The sequence below is a fragment of the Periplaneta americana genome, unplaced genomic scaffold, assembly GCF_040183065.1.
Source record: "Periplaneta americana isolate PAMFEO1 unplaced genomic scaffold, P.americana_PAMFEO1_priV1 scaffold_18, whole genome shotgun sequence".
NCBI classification, from domain to species: Eukaryota; Metazoa; Arthropoda; class Insecta; order Blattodea; family Blattidae; genus Periplaneta; species Periplaneta americana.
This window is the reverse complement of record NW_027185499.1, coordinates 2,734,825-2,750,276: the sequence shown is the minus strand read 5'-3', so window position 1 is coordinate 2,750,276 and position 15,452 is coordinate 2,734,825. Positions and strand designations below refer to the sequence as shown.

The 15,452-nt window shown below is 37.5% G+C and overlaps 2 non-coding genes across 2 annotated transcripts; both read left to right on the top strand.

Moving 5' to 3' along the window:
- Positions 1 to 5,477: 5,477 nt before the first annotated feature.
- On the top strand, positions 5,478 to 5,549 carry TRNAN-GUU (transfer RNA asparagine (anticodon GUU)). Its single transcript has one exon. It is a non-coding gene; the product is annotated as a tRNA-Asn (tRNA).
- Positions 5,550 to 6,902: 1,353 nt separating this feature from the next.
- Positions 6,903 to 6,974, top strand: TRNAN-GUU (transfer RNA asparagine (anticodon GUU)). Its single transcript has one exon. It is a non-coding gene; the product is annotated as a tRNA-Asn (tRNA).
- Positions 6,975 to 15,452: the final 8,478 nt, after the last annotated feature.

Genomic DNA, 15,452 nt, shown 5'->3' with positions numbered 1-15,452 from the left:
CTCCCGCCTCACAGTCAGCTGGTTAGTTCACGCGCATACTATTTATTTTCTTTATTTGATATTTTCAGTACTTTCTTATTAACGCCCCACCAGTAAAAAATGTGTTTATTTGTACTTTCAATGAGAAATCTAACCATATACAACTAAAATATTTTTTTTCTGGGCAAAGGCGTCTTAATGAAGAAAAATCTAAATTTCTCCATTTCCATAAAATGTAAGAAAAATTGTTTATGTGTGAGTATAAACTTTAATTTCTCAGTATCAAAATAAAACATTATTTTAGTCATTGGGTGAAAGGGTTTCGGAGCTACGACAGTGTAAATTTGCTAATTTTATGAAAATACGATAAAGTTAAATATTTTTAATTTAAACACTGAAGTTTTGATGCCTCAAACTTTGCACAAAGCATTGTAGCACAGTTGTCTACAGACAGAAAAAGTTTCATTGTATTTAAAATTGCAAAGTCAATTTTCTATATATTTTGGTCGATTTGAGATGGAATATAGCTCCTATGATCTGTTCTAATTGCAGGAGCGACTATGTCAATATCGTTGTTTACATAAAACGAGCAGCAAATACAAACTTTCAATCTCATTAATAGAACATTGTAGTAAATTTACTTTTTGTGTAACAATATTGCTCCATTTTTTAATTGTACATCTAAAGAATGAACAATAATGGTTTTCTGCACAAAATCACACGAGCTTTTTTGTAATGCAACATTTTAATCTCTCCCGCTTCCGTAAAGCAGTATCATTTTTAAACAAATTTCTGGTTGTGTTATTGTCGAAACGGGGTAAGAGACTTCTAGTTTCTAATAATCGTTGAGAAACTGCTACAAAAGTTCGCCCATTAGCAGGCTTCGAGTTCAGTGGGAAATCCGCATAACGGCGTTCTGAGTATAGTGGTAAAGCGTACAGTGGGTGGGGGTACTGTAGAATGAATGCCAAAAAATACGCAAAGGAAAACGCTCTGGATTTGAAGGTTCTGACGAATAATTTGGTTTTCTTACAAATATATTTTCAAACTGTGTCTGAAACTATTACACGGTTAGAAAAGTCAGAGCAAGAGATGCCAGAATCCCTCAAATTAATTTAGAAAATGATGCAGAGATTTAATGAGACATCAAGTACACCGGTTACTGAACGTGTAAAATAGAAGTGGAAATCAATTTTATGTAAAAATAACGGACATGGATCACTGTGTAATATAAACAGCAAATTAATTGATACAGAGTCACCCCAGAATAAAGGACTGTCTCTCAGAGACTGTAATGATGTTAGATTTTTTCGTCATGTGACGTAGAGCGCAGTTTTTCACAGTACAAACTGTGTTTGGCAGATAACCGAAAAAGATTTACGTTTGAGACAATGAAAATGTGTCTTGTAATATACTGTATTTCAATTCGGTATTGTAACTGCACTTCCTAAAGACAACCAATAGGATAAATGAAGAAATTAAAATTGCTACATGTTTATTTTCCTAAGCTGTTGATAAAGCGTCGTAAAATAACCTACTAAATAAATAAAAAATAAAAAATGTTTATTTCTACCGTTAACACTGTGTATAATTGAAAAGAAATACTTATAAAAGACAGGAAAATAAATGCGTTTCACATTATTTTGACATTGTCCTTGTGTAATGTATATTTCCCCATACCACCGTACTCTATTCTAAACAGCAACGTTATTACCTCAACACATCTCTACCTTTCGCTACCTGCAGCGAGTCAACAACCTATAGTATCTGCACAGTAAACTTATTGTATCGGGTCCAAAATCTCGAAGCCTGCTCATTAGGCAACCTTCTTTGAGGAAAACTTTGACGTTGCATGCTTCTTGCCTCACTTGAATTACGACGACTTCCTCCATAAATAAATAGGCCTAATATATGATATTCCTAAACTGTGAATGACATTGTAAGTTGTTTATCGAATAACCTGTACTGAACTGCCATCCGCTCTGCAGTATAGCTATGGAGAGGGAAATTGAACTCAGCTCCCTCGTACTTACGTCTGTGTAGATTACTGCCTGCTGAACGTTGCTGAACAGGTGGTTCTAGATCTTGTTCTTCTTGTAACTTGTTTCTCGAGGATTCCGGTCAACATTTTCTTTGATCATATTACCATCTCTTTTCCGTATTTGATTACACCCTGGAGCTTCATACTCTAATAGAAGTCAAAAGTCGCTTCCAGACGTCTTCACGAAGGTTAGTTATCCTGACTTAAAGATGATACTCAACTTCGATAGCCTTATCAACACGCAGATTTAATCGCCAAGGAGATTGGTTGCCCTGTTTTGAAGCAGGTTACTCAGCGTTGTTGCCAAATTTGATTTGCATGCATCTATTTATCCACACTGCGAATGGGTAAACACCCAGTGGCAGTGGTAACATATTCGATACCCGGCTCCGGAATAATTTTTCCCTCGAAATTATTCAAATCAACTTTACAGGGAGTTATACCTGAAATCTTGATTTGCATAATACACGTCACTGTTCGTTAACAGAAAACCACAATTTAAGTCACACGGAGTTAGTGTGCACTCGAAGTTGGTTGCTTGACGGTTGTCAGCCCACTTTGAGGTCTGTGGATATAGAGGGAAAAATTGGATCGGTGTCGGTTAGAGTTCCCGAGTAGCTCAGTGGTAGAGCGTTGGTACGTTAAACCAAAGGCCCCGGGTTCGATACACGGATCCGGAACAATTTTTCCCTCGAAATTATTCAAATCTACCTTACAGGGAGTTATACCTGAAATCTTGATTTGCATAATACACGTCACTGTTCGTTAACAGAAAACCACAATTTGAGTCACACGGAGTTAGTGTGCACTCGAAGTTGGTTGCTGACGGTTGTCAGCCCACTTTGAGGTCTGTGGATATAGAGGGAAAAATTGGATCGGTGTCGGTTAGAGTTCCCGAGTAGCTCTGTGGTAGAGCGTTGGTACGTTAAACCAAAGGCCCCGGGTTCGATACCCGGCTCCGGAAAAATTTTACCCTCGAAATTATTCAAATCAACTTTACAGGGAGTTATACCTGAAATCTTGATTTGCATAATACACGTCACTATTCGTTAACAGAAGACCACAATTTAAGTCACACGGAGTTAGTGTGCACTCGAAGTTGGTTGCTTGACGGTTGTCAGCCCACTTTGAGGCCTGTGGATATAGAGGGAAAAATTGGATCGGTGTCGGTTAGAGTTCCCGAGTAGCTCAGTGGTAGAGCGTTGGTACGTTAAACCAAAGGCCCCGGGTTCGATACCCGGCTCCGGAAAAATTTTTCCCTCGAAATTATTCAAATCTACTTTACAGGGAGTTATACCTGAAATCTTGATTTGCATAATACACGTCACTATTCGTTAACAGAAGACCACAATTTAAGTCACACGGAGTTAGTGTGCACTCGAAGTTGGTTGCTTGACGGTTGTCAGCCCACTTTGAGGTCTGTGGATATAGAGGGAAAAATTGGATCGGTGTCGGTTAGAGTTCCCGAGTAGCTCAGTGGTAGAGCGTTGGTACGTTAAACCAAAGGCCCCGGGTTCGATACCCGGCTCCGGAAAAATTTTACCCTCGAAATTATTCAAATCAACTTTACAGGGAGTTATACCTGAAATCTTGATTTGCATAATACACGTCACTGTTCGTTAACAGAAAACCACAATTTAAGTCACACGGAGTTAGTGTGCACTCGAAGTTAGTTGCTTGACGGTTGTCAGCCCACTTTGAGGTCTGTGGATATAGAGGGAAAAATTGGATCGGTGTCGGTTAGAGTTCTCGAGTAGCTCAGTGGTAGAGCGTTGGTACGTTAAACCAAAGGCCCCGGGTTCGATACCCGGCTCCGGAACAATTTTTCCCTCGAAATTATTCAAATCAACTTTACAGGGAGTTATACCTGAAATCTTGATTTGCATAATACACGTCACTGTCCGTTAACAGAAAACCACAATTTAAGTCACACGGAGTTAGTGTGCACTCGAAGTTGGTTGCTTGACGGTTGTCAGCCCACTTTGAGGTCTGTAGATATAGAGGAAAAAATTGGATCGGTGTCGGTTAGAGTTCCCGAGTAGCTCAGTGGTAGAGCGTTGGTACGTTAAACCAAAGGCCCCGGGTTCGATACCCGGCTCCGGAACAATTTTTCCCTCGAAATTATTCAAATCAACTTTACAGGGAGTTATACCTGAAATCTTGATTTGCATAATACACGTCACTGTTCGTTAACAGAAAACCACAATTTAAGTCACACGGAGTTAGTGTGCACTCGAAGTTGGTTGCTTGACGGTTGTCAGCCCACTTTGAGGTCTGTGGATATAGAGGGAAAAATTGGATCGGTGTCGGTTAGAGTTCCCGAGTAGCTCAGTGGTAGAGCGTTGGTACGTTAAACCAAAGGCCCCGGGTTCGATACCCGGCTCCGGAACAATTTTTCCCTCGAAATTATTCAAATCAACTTTACATGGAGTTATACCTGAAATCTTGATTTGCATAATACACGTCACTGTTCGTTAACAGAAAACCACAATTTAAGTCACACGGAGTTAGTGTGCACTCGAAGTTGGTTGCTTGACGGTTGTCAGCCCACTTTGAGGTCTGTGGATATAGAGGGAAAAATTGGATCGGTGTCGGTTAGAGTTCCCGAGTAGCTCAGTGGTAGAGCGTTGGTACGTTAAACCAAAGGCCCAGGGTTCGATACCCGGCTCCGGAACAATTTTTCCCTCGAAATTATTCAAATCAACTTTACATGGAGTTATACCTGAAATCTTGATTTGCATAATACACGTCACTGTTCGTTAACAGAAAACCACAATTTAAGTCACACGGAGTTAGTGTGCACTCGAAGTTGGTTGCTTGACGGTTGTCAGCCCACTTTGAGGTCTGTGGATATAGAGGGAAAAATTGGATCGGTGTCGGTTAGAGTTCCCGAGTAGCTCAGTGGTAGAGCGTTGGTACGTTAAACCAAAGGCCCAGGGTTCGATACCCGGCTCAGGAACAATTTTTCCCTCGAAATTATTCAAATCAACTTTACAGGGAGTTATACCTGAAATCTTGATTTGCATAATACACGTCACTGTTCGTTAACAGAAAACCACAATTTAAGTCACACGGAGTTAGTGTGCACTCGAAGTTGGTTGCTTGACGGTTGTCAGCTCACTTTGAGGTCTGTGGATATAGAGGGAAAAATTGGATCGGTGGAGGTTAGAGTTCCCGAGTAGCTCAGTGGTAGAGCGTTGGTACGTTAAACCAAAGGCCCCGGGTTCGATACCCGGCTCCGGAACAATTTTTCCCTCGAAATTATTCAAATCAACCTTACAGGGAGTTATACCTGAAATCTTGATTTGCATAATACACGTCACTGTTCGTTAACAGAAAACCACAATTTAAGTCACACGGAGTTAGTGTGCACTCGAAGTTGGTTGCTTGACGGTTGTCAGCCCACTTTGAGGTCTGTGGATATAGAGGGAAAAATTGGATCGGTGTCGGTTAGAGTTCCCGAGTAGCTCAGTGGTAGAGCGTTGGTACGTTAAACCAAAGGCCCCGGGTTCGATACCCGGCTCAGGAACAATTTTTCCCTCGAAATTATTCAAATCAACTTTACAGGGAGTTATACCTGAAATCTTGATTTGCATAATACACGTCACTGTTCGTTAACAGAAAACCACAATTTAAGTCACACGGAGTTAGTGTGCACTCGAAGTTGGTTGCTTGACGGTTGTCAGCCCACTTTGAGGTCTGTGGATATAGAGGGAAAAATTGGATCGGTGTCGGTTAGAGTTCCCGAGTAGCTCAGTGGTAGAGCGTTGGTACGTTAAACCAAAGGCCTCGGGTTCGATACCCGGCTCCGGAACAATTTTTTCCTCGAAATTATTCAAATCAACTTTACAGGGAGTTATACCTGAAATCTTGATTTGCATAATACACGTCACTGTTCGTTAACAGAAAACCACAATTTAAGTCACACGGAGTTAGTGTGCACTCGAAGTTGGTTGCTTGACGGTTGTCAGCCCACTTTGAGGTCTGTGGACATAGAGGGAAAAATTGGATCGGTGTCGGTTAGAGTTCCCGAGTAGCTCAGTGGTAGAGCGGTGGTACGTTAAACCAAAGGCCCCGGGTTCGATACCCGGCTCAGGAACAATTTTTCCCTCGAAATTATTCAAATCAACTTTACAGGGAGTTATACCTGAAATCTTGATTTGCATAATACACGTCACTGTTCGTTAACAGAAAACCACAATTTAAGTCACACGGAGTTAGTGTGCACTCGAAGTTGGTTGCTTGACGGTTGTCAGCCCACTTTGAGGTCTGTGGATATAGAGGGAAAAATTGGATCGGTGTCGGTTAGAGTTCCCGAGTAGCTCAGTGGTAGAGCGTTGGTACGTTAAACCAAAGGCCTCGGGTTCGATACCCGGCTCCGGAACAATTTTTTCCTCGAAATTATTCAAATCAACTTTACAGGGAGTTATACCTGAAATCTTGATTTGCATAATACACGTCACTGTTCGTTAACAGAAAACCACAATTTAAGTCACACGGAGTTAGTGTGCACTCGAAGTTGGTTGCTTGACGGTTGTCAGCCCACTTTGAGGTCTGTGGATATAGAGGGAAAAATTGGATCGGTGTCGGTTAGAGTTCCCGAGTAGCTCAGTGGTAGATCGTTGGTACGTTAAACCAAAGGCCCCGGGTTCGATACCCGGCTCCGGAACAATTTTTCCCTCGAAATTATTCAAATCAACCTTACAGGGAGTTATACCTGAAATCTTGATTTGCATAATACACGTCACTGTTCGTTAACAGAAAACCACAATTTAAGTCACACGGAGTTAGTGTGCACTCGAAGTTAGTTGCTTGACGGTTGTCAGCCCACTTTGAGGTCTGTGGATATAGAGGGAAAAATTGGATCGGTGTCGGTTAGAGTTCCCGAGTAGCTCAGTGGTAGAGCGTTGGTACGTTAAACCAAAGGCCCCGGGTTCGATACCCGGCTCAGGAACAATTTTTCCCTCGAAATTATTCAAATCAACTTTACAGGGAGTTATACCTGAAATCTTGATTTGCATAATACACGTCACTGTTCGTTAACAGAAAACCACAATTTAAGTCACACGGAGTTAGTGTGCACTCGAAGTTGGTTGCTTGACGGTTGTCAGCCCACTTTGAGGTCTGTGGATATAGAGGGAAAAATTGGATCGGTGTCGGTTAGAGTTCCCGAGTAGCTCAGTGGTAGAGCGTTGGTACGTTAAACCAAAGGCCCCGGGTTCGATACCCGGCTCCGGAACAATTTTTCCCTCGAAATTATTCAAATCAACTTTACAGGGAGTTATACCTGAAATCTTGATTTGCAGTTTACGTAGTATTATACAACTGTTTAAAATAATTAAAGAAAAAGGCTCTCTTAGTCTAAGTAAGTGATTATCATGTGATTTCCCCTGTTTTGACGACCATGTGACTTAACCACTCGGACGGGCAGTAGCATGACAAAATGCACGTCACCAGACTGCTAACAATAAGTGAATTATAAAAGTTGTTGTTGTTTTCTAATGCCAGGCGTTTGACAATAAAGTCATTTGACCTCTTGCACTCCAATATTTTTCAAAGATATTATCATGACCAGCCACTCAAGCACAGATTTTGAGGTGTTCCGAATCCATTTCTTGGTTTGAGTTGCACAATGGGCAGTTAGGGGACTGATATATTCCAATTCTATGCAGGTGTTTGGCCAAACAATCATGTCCTGTTGCCAATCTAAATGCAGCTACATACGATTTTCGTGGTAAATCGGGAATTAACTGTGGATTTTGATGCAGAGTGTTCCATTTTTTCCCTTGGGATTGAGTTATCAAATTTTGTTTGTTGAAGTCTAAATATGTAGATTTAATAAACCTCTTCACAGATTAATACGTAGATTTAGTAACAGGTCTGTAAGTAGCAGTGCTGCCCTTCTTTGCTAAAGCATCCGCATTCTCGTTTCCCAGAATTCCACAATGGGATGGTATCCATTGGAATACAATTCCAATTATAAAAGTAAAGTCTGACAGGAATTAAAAAGACGAAGGACGTAGTAATGGTTAATCCTAATATAGGTATAATCTCAAAGAAAAATAAATTCAGGGATCTGAAATAAAGAAAGTTTATACTGTACTTTCATTAAAAATGAAATTAATTTACCCATATTCTTATATTTACAGATGGCTCCTAAATGTTGTATGCCTGTGTGTACCAACAATTACCAGAGTGCTATAAATGAGAGTGTTATGTTACAGTTCTCAAATGTCCAACTGAAATGATAAGTTACGTGGCTAGAAGCTACTCGTATACCACGAAATGCCTTCACGTCAACAAAGCATTCACTTAAACACTTTGGAGTAAACGAATTACACTGTTCTACAAGGGTCATTTTTCTTATATGAAAATATGTGATTCCAAAGGATTTATTATATGGCAAATTCAAATCTGAAAACAGAAATTCGCTATCAGGCATAGTTTTTAGTATACGACAATATACGTCTCATTTAACTGACATTTTAAGTTTGTGATAAAGATGGTGAACTTTGCTTAACAACAGTTGCCTACAGTTAATTTTGTTCTACATTGGTTTTAATTTTCAAATTGTGGCATTCCTGTTGCTAGTAAAATTTTATGTTAATAAGCAAGTCGCTGTCACAGGATTTAAAATTGAGTTAATCTGGCATTATTTGGAGACATTCCTTATTATGTGAGTAAATATTCATTTTCAACCATAATATTCCGACATATGTGGTATATAAAATATGTAATACTTTACATATTTCTCTTTTACAGAAACCTCCTAAATCATAGAAATAAAATATATAGATTCTAACAGAGAGAGAGAGAGAGAGAGAGAGAAATCTTGAGTTTAACCTGAAATTCTTGTTAGAGGAAGTGAGTATTGTTTGTTTACATGAAATATTGTTTCTGCATATGCACAATTCAACTCATGATGACATTCTGCAATGATGTTTGTGACCTAATGAATACTTTGAACTTCAAATAAGAGTCACAGGAGTGGAGACTTTTTATAGATGCATCAAAATACAGTCTAAAGAGAGTTCTCCTCCACAACAGGAACATAATGCGTTCTGTCCCAGTTGCCTATGTATGACTAAAGAGTCATATGATATTTTGAAAAATATGAGTATGCTGAGATTAATAAAATATAATGAGCATAAGTGGAAAATATGTGGTAATTTGAAAATAGTTGCCATGATATTAGGTATGCGACAAGGCTACACCAAATATGGATGTTTTCTATGTGAGTGGGATAGTCGCGATAGGAATTTCCATTATAAAAGAGGGATTTGGTCTGAACTTAAGTGGAAAGTTCGAGAAAAAATATACTGAATGACAAATTGGTAGCCAGTGAAGATGTTCTGCTGCCCCCTCTTCACATCATGCTAGGCCTTATTAAACAATTTCTTAAGGCCATGGATACATCTGGAAGAGGATTTATATACCTTTCAAAAAAGTTTCCTCGTTTTTCTGCAGCAAAAATAAAAGAAGACTCTTTGTGGGTCCCCAAATTAGAGACCTTCACAAGGATTTAGATTTTGAACAATGCCTTGCACCAAAAGAAAGAAGAGCGTGGTTTTGTTTCAAGAATGTAACGCAAAATTTTCTGGGAAGAAAAAGAGTTAACGACTTCGAACAATTGGTTCAACAAATGATAAATGCATAATAGAGATCTAGGATGTCACATGTCTTTAAAAGTGTATTTTCAAGATTCCCATCTACATCATTTTCCTGAGAGCTGCAGTGATGTCTCCGACGAACATGGTGAAAGGTTCTATAAAGATATAATATCCATGGAAAAGCGGTATGAAGGGAAATAGATGCCTGCGATGCTTGCTGACTACTGCTGGAACATTATTAGAGACTGCAAAATTGAACACAGGAGAAAAAGATAAGATTTTTAAATTCTTAGGGAAAAGTGTATTTTATTCATATTTTCTAACCTTAAATAAGTTTCTCCATATAATATAATTATTATATTAAGGCTTGTATTTATTTTTTGTTTTATAGTGCATAAAATGTTTGTAAATAATTTTGTAAGTGACTAAAATATTAATAGTTACATATTTTTCCTACATAAATACATACCGTGGAAACGAAAATTATTTAAAAAATGAAATTGCATATAACTTGAAAACTATGCGTGACACAGAGAAACTAATTACAGATTTGAATTCAGGAGGTAAATTTCCATATTAATCAAGAATGTTATACCAGAAAAATGTTTTTTTTTTTTTAGAACAGTGTTAGAGACGGATCTTTATTTAGTTGTATCCCCTATTAGAATAACATCGCCATGGTATAAGAGAAACAATGGACTTTAGAGTTTGTTTCAAACTACGAAACCAAACTTCACTGTTATTCACTTATTCAGTAGGTAATTAATAGTAGGGCCTACTACTGAACTGCTTGCTTAGAAAATATTTAACAGGCCTATATGTAAAGAAGGAAGTAAAATGCATTCAAAATGATCTAAGAGTTGTTCAAAATATTAAAAATGACCGAAAAAGTCGAAAAGAAATGTAAAACTGACCTATTAGTTCAAAAACGTAAAAAAAATGCAAAATTCAATATAAGAAATTAATTTTTTACATTGATATTAACATAGAAAAGACGTCTATATTAATAGGCATCGTCTTAATGTGAGAAATACGAAGATGACTTTTCATCAACATCCGCCCCCTATTTAAGACGAACTCATTGAAGTAGACCTATATAAACGCTAAAAAAAACGGAAAAGCTCCAGGTGGAGATGGTTTAAATACAGAGCTTTTTAAATGCGTTGGAGAAGAATTTACTTATAGATTTTATGCTTCTTAAACAATATTTGGGCAGGATCAAAACCCCCAGAAAGTAAGTTGGCAAAAGGTTATTATAATACCCATCTATAAGAAAGGAAACAAAAAGCAATGTGAAAATTATAGGCATAAGGCTTCTCAAATCAGGTTATAAAATCTGTACAACCATAATCAAAAATAAATTGTCACATCTTTATGAAGACAAAACCACTGAAGAACAAAATGGATTCCGAACACGAGGGTCATGTTGTGATAACCATTTTACTATGAAGAGTTTAGAACATAGACAATTTAACATGGAAACACACTTAGCATTTCTGTGTCTTGGGACAACACAATTGTATACGCCAATATGGACCATATATGGTAAACGGCAGCCAAAATAAGCGCAAGTGAACCGAAATAGAAGTAATTCTTTCATCTTACTTACTTACTTACTTATTGGCTTTTAAGGAACCCGGAGGTTCATTGCCGCCCTCACATAAGCCCGCCATTGGTCCCTATCCTGAGCAAGATTAATCCATTCTCTATCATCATATCACACCTCCCTCACATCCATTTTAATATTATCTTCCCATCTACGTCTCGGCCTGCCTAAAAGTCTTTTTCCCTCCGGCCTCCCGTCTAACACTCTATAAGGTAGGGTACCCATTTATAGTCCCCCATTTAGTTTTGTCTCACCATTCATATACCATTAAAGTTGAAGTCTTGAAACTAATCTAGTTAAGAACGTTCAACATTTAACTACAAGACACAGAATTCGAAATTCATAAATTTGGGAATCAACCTGAATATAAAACATGAAGAATAAAATTATGCAATTTTTTACATTTCAATGAAGCGGTCTAAATTTCGTCCCCGATACTTTTTAATATATTGAATGTCAATAATTTCAGTAGTACAATGAAATAAAAACATAGAATATCAAGAATGTTTATTAATAACTAATAATTATAGAAAGTATGTAAGAGAGCATTCAGAAAATTGTTTAAATTACATTTTGTAAAACAAAAGACTCCATGTGATATTTTCTTACGTTTCTTAGAACTTTCAAAATAAAATTACATAGTTGAACATTTTAACCTAACATTAAATCGTTCATTGTGTCCAATAGAACTAAAACCTTTCAATTTTATGTTTCACCCATTCAGACACATGTCACAAATAAATATTTTGTGTTCACAAGATGAGGAACACATTTGGTGGCATCAATGGCAGCATCGCGTGCATTTGATCCATTTCTGTCCTTGCTTATGTTATGAAAATTTTTCCCAAATAACGGAAATACTACATCTTCATCATCATTGTCTTCATCATCACTTTCACTATCGCTAGAAGACTCGCAAACAATTTTATTTTTTGTTTGTTTCGGTACACTTTTTTTGGTTGAAACTGAGGTTGCAGTTTTTGAAGTCGACATTCAGATTTCTTTTCGTCTGCTTTTGTTTTTGGTTTTCAGACTCATTAACTTTTCTTTTCTTTCCTGCTGCTTTCTGAACATTGTTCTTATGGGGTGCACTTGTTACTAGAAGTACTATACCACGCCTATTGGAAGACAAAGGATCTATCACTGGAACTTTTCTAATATCTTCTGGACTGATCACAGAATTTGAAGTTTCAGGTTCAGTTTTCTGATATTCTGTCACTTGGGTAAGTTGATGTTGATTAGATACCAACTTGTAGCCTATATTTTTCTCCCTAACAGGTTTTACGGCTTCTATCATTTCCTCCTTGCTCCATAGTTTCCGTTTTCCCAACTGAAGACAACCAGAAATATAAATGGCAACAGCCTTACTGAAATTACATGATATGGAAATAACATTCCGAAATCCGTTCCGGGGACGAAATTTAGACACGTCCTGGGGGACGAAATTTAGGCGTGTGCACCACAAAAGTATGGCGGCATCTTGTTCTAAGCACGCTGCAATTTCCGGTCCAGTTAATATATTCTTACACTAGACACTTTGCTCTATATATAGGAGCAAAAAATGTTATGAAAATACGCACCTTAGGCTGTAATATACTGCTGAGAATATATAAGAAGAATAGTTTTCCACCTTCCAGATATTTAAAACTTAAATAACAATGAACAAACAATAACACTCACTCCAACTGACAGCACGCTTCTTACTGCATAAAGAAAGATAATCTCTACTGACACATCACCAGGGTGCGACACGTTATGGGTGAAATAATATGGGGGACGAATTTAGGCAAGGGGACGAACATTGGGCACTACACCTTAGCATTTTAATACTATCATTTTCTTACAAGGCCCTAAATCTAACATGCATCATGTGAAAAATCAGACACCAATATTACGACAGTGAAACACAATGTAATTTTGGATAGGGCGAGTTTTGCACTGTACTGTTGTGGATAAGACAAGTTTTGGTTGTTACAACATATGCTTTTATAAAAAATAGCTCCAATTTTCTCATTTACTATTCACTATCTTTGCTTCATAACATAAATGAATAACTTTTTATAATTTAGTGCAAATACACATACTATTCTTTATACATAATGTCCCATTTATCTTGTGCGCCTATTGTAACTTTTTTGTTTGGATAGGTATTGAAATTTTTGTTTTTGAAAGTTACGTTAAAACGAAGGCCTAATATGAGTGTAGAGATTTGGTGCATGTAACATTATAGTACAAGATACACGTGACGTCATGAATTTTTCAACTAGAACTACATACTTTAATCATGTTACATTGATTACACATATTAAGACGAATTCAAAAATGTATCACAATGTCACCTTCCCAATCATTAACAACAACAAAATGCAAAATGAATGCCATCAGAATGTGTCGTTTGTTGTGGTACCCCATTCATCTTGTGCATTGATTTACACAAAACGAAAGACGACTGACGTCTGTACACGTCGTGTGTTGTGTGTTTGCTGTCTTAACATGTAAACAAACCACAACAACTGTCGACTTCACAATCCACGTACAATGGCCTGCACGTTCTCCGGACCTATCGCCACTTCACTTCTTCCTGTGAGGAACTGTAAAGGACAGTGTGTACCAGGACATTCTGACAACACCAGACATGCAGCAAAGCATTCGACAGGCTTGTGTGTCCATTGAGCTAGCAACATGCTGGGCAGTCCTACCGTCTTTCGGGGAATGCCTTCGAATGTGCATTAATGTGAATGGTCACCATTTGGAACATTTTCTGTGAGTCTCAAAGCATAACATTATCACATTGGAAGTACGTTTTTGTTTCATTTTGTTGTTATTGATTGGGAAGGTGACATTGTGATACATTTTTGAACTCGTCTTAATGTGTGTAATCAATGTAAAATGATTAAAGTAATGTAGTGCTTTTGAAAAATTTATTTCACTGTATCTTATACCATAATGTAGTTACATACACCAAATCTTCACACTCATGTTAGCCCCTCGTCATAACATAACGTTCAAAAACAAAAATCCCAATACCTATCCAAACAAAAAAATTATGTTAGGTGTACAAGATAAATGGGACACTCTGTATGTTAACACTTTCACAATAAAAAAAGATAAATGAAAACTCTCTATATTCACATATGTAGTTTTTTTTCAATATTTCATTTCAAATTCTGAGTTGTTCTCCTTCAACGTCCATGAAACTATTGCAAAACACATCCTCCTCTTCATTGCGATCTGCTGTAGTATTCTGAGAAATTACATTTTTGTAATAGACAAGATTTTCATTCTCCTCTCAGTTCTTACCAAAATGTTTCTTTAATAAATTAACTACATCTTTCAATTTTTCTTCATTTCTTGCAATACCTATATTCAGATTCCTTGCAGAAAGCATTTCTAAGTTTTTTCCGCGTTTTAAAATTGTCTTGCCCACACACAGATCTGACCGATATTCTCTCTTACTGTTGTTCTTTTGTGACACTCTATCTCCGCCTCTAAGCTCTTTCGGTGCAGGGTTGCCAAAATAATATTAACGAGCATAGAAATGTGTGTTTTTCTTAACGTTGGATAAGACTAGTTTTGCTCTTCATATTTCTTAATGGTAGCACAGCAAATATTGGATAAGAAGAGTTTTGCTCTACATTGTTAGATGGATCAGACTTGGTTCTGCACGAACCACTGTTATGGATATGGACAGTTTTGCATTTGATAGTAGTTTTCTGAGCTCTATGGAAAAGGAATTAGACAAGATTTGCACAAACCGACTATATCAGTACATAGAGGGCTGCAAGTAGTACAACATCCCATATGTAACTCATTTTTTTTTATTTATTTTGGATAAGACGAGTTTTGCACTTGATAGCCTCATTTGTTACTGTTGCTCCAAGATATTTGAACTTCTCCACCTCTTAAAAAGATAAATTTCCAATTTTTTTTCCAATATTCTCGTCACGAGACATAATCATATACTTTGTCTTTTCGGGATTTACTTCCAAACCTCTTTACTTGCTTCCAGTAAAATTCCCGTGTTTCCCTTAATCGTTTGTGGATTTTCTCCTAACATATTCACGTCATCCACATAGACAAGCAGCTGATGTAACTCATTCAATTCCAAACCCTCTCTGTTATTCTGAACTTTCCTAATGGCATACTCTAGAGCAAAGTTAAAAAGTAAAAGTGATAGTGCATCTCCTTGTTTTAGCCTGCAGTGAATTGGAAACGC